The 2,125-nt window shown below is 40.5% G+C and overlaps 1 pseudogene; it reads right to left on the bottom strand.

Annotated features, from left to right (window-relative positions):
- Nucleotides 1-923: 923 nt before the first annotated feature.
- Nucleotides 924-1,903, bottom strand: LOC124076941 (Y-box-binding protein 3-like; annotated as a pseudogene).
- Between the last annotated feature and the right edge of the window lie 222 nt (nt 1,904-2,125).

Here is a 2,125-nt window from a genome sequence, read left to right as displayed (position 1 = left end):
GTCAATATACTTTATATACAACCAGAGATATGAAAAATTGTGATATATGTGTTTAATAAGAATTGTAGTGCAAAAAAAAGTACATGTATAAAGACATGAATTGGCATGAACATACTTTATATACAAAGATATGAAAAATTATGCTCTATATGTATAATAAAAATTGTATTGCATTCTGCTGTTGTGTATTTAAAAAATAAAATCAATTAAAACTAAAGGTATGAAATTTCCTTTTTTATTTTTTAATACTTATTATTTTTAATTGTAGTTGAACACAATAGCTTTATTTTACTTGCTTATTTTTTTAATGTGGTGCTAAGGATCAAACCCAGGGCCTGCATGAGTGCTAGGTGAGAGTTCTACCACTGGGCCACAACCCCAGCCAGAAATTTCCTTTTAAATAATGACACTTAGAAGTTTACCAGCAGCATCCAAAATGAACAAAAAAAGCAGGGAACAAGTGCTTTTACTATATATTTTAGATTTCTTTGGTTAGGGTTCTCCCTATGTGGTGTTCATATTTCTTCTCTCAATTTATATTACCAAAGGGGGGAGAGAGAGAGAGAGAGAGAGAGAGAGAGAGAGAGAGAGAGAGAGAGAACAGACAGACACAGGAAAAATATGTATATAAACTTAGTGGTTGCTGAAACTGAGGAGGTTACTCTCTAGTATTCTGTGCAGGCATTTCCAGAATTGCAGCTTGCTGGAAATGCTGAGAAAATATTCTGACATTTTCATTTTGCAATTGTTTCTTGAAGAATTACAGTATATATTTTGATGTCCAAATCTTGATTACTCTTTTATTGCTTAGATGTTTCTTTGGTGTTGGTAAAGTTGTGGATGTGCCTTTTGTTTTACTTTTGAATGGTCATTAATTCTTTAGGTCACCCTGCTGGTAGTAAAGGTGCCTGGGGAGCTGCATGTCAGTCAACACTACTCTGCTCAGTGGCCAGAACAAGGCTCTCATTTAGTGTCTCACTTGCCTTGGTCTCTTTCCCATCCTGTGAAGGAGCATTTGGAGGGCAACGCCTATAGTTATAGGGACACAGGTATCCACAGCAAGCAGGTAGTTGGTTTGGAGCATTGGATGCTTGTTGGTTTTCATCTTCGTCCTCTCCAACAGCTGGCACAAGTGGTGGGCAAGAAGGTCCCCTAAGGTACCTTGGGCGAAAACTTGGATTTCTATGAGCTGGTCCCTGAAGCTGTGTTCCCTAGAGGACTCCATTCTTCATCCCTCCAATCTCACCAGTCTGCATTCTTTGGGGATGAAGAAAGATCCACAAGCGACAGTCAAAATTCTGTCCCATGTGGTAAGTTGGGAACCACCGGGGCCTCCAGTACTGATGGTGGTACTGGGGGCACCGCAGCTGACTCCTGGCCATAGAGAACTGCGCATCCTGGCAAGAGGGTCAAATCCTTCAGTGCTGCTTCTTACTTCCTCTTCCTCTTCCTCCCCAGCATAATTATGGGGAGATCCAAGGCGTTGGCCATAGTAGCCATATCTGTAAAGGTGCAGATAAGTAGCACAACAACTCCCTTCCATGGGCCAGTCACATTGGATGCTTCGGAGCCCATTTCTCCTTCAACCACATCAAACACTACAGTTTCTCTATCTCCTACACTATTCAAGTATTTCTGTGGGTTATTCTTCTTGATTGCAGTCTGATGGACAAATACATCTTTTTGGTGTCATTTTGATTTATAAATCTATATCCATTTGTGACATTGAACCATTTGACAGTACCAAGGACTTTTCTGGAAAGAATGTTTTTTCAGTGTCTACAAGGCCAGTAGTGGCTGAAGACGTGGGGGTAGAAGAGGTGGGGGCCGCAGTGCTGATGACAGCAGGGACTGAGTCCCCATAGGGATTTCCTGCAAAGATGGCTGAAGGCCCAGGAGTCATGGCGTGGAGCATGCTACTATCCACCAGGCTCTTTTATTATTATTATTATTTTAGTTGTTGTTGGACACAATACCTTTATTTTATTTATTTATTATTTTTATGTGGTGCTTGGAATTGAACCCAAGGCCTAGCACATGCCAGGCTAGTGCTGTACCACTGAGGCACCCAGCCCTAATCATTTTTATTCTTAATTTAAAAAATAAGGCTAAAGGCTCCTGCTGA

Source organism: Marmota monax, unplaced genomic scaffold (genome assembly GCF_021218885.2).
Source record: "Marmota monax isolate L192 unplaced genomic scaffold, Marmota_monax_Labrador192_F-V1.1 WCK01_AAM20220418_F8-fsc00266, whole genome shotgun sequence".
Classification (NCBI taxonomy): domain Eukaryota; kingdom Metazoa; phylum Chordata; class Mammalia; order Rodentia; family Sciuridae; genus Marmota; species Marmota monax.
The sequence above is the reverse complement of the archived record's forward strand: the minus strand, read 5'-3'. Positions and strand labels throughout refer to the sequence as shown.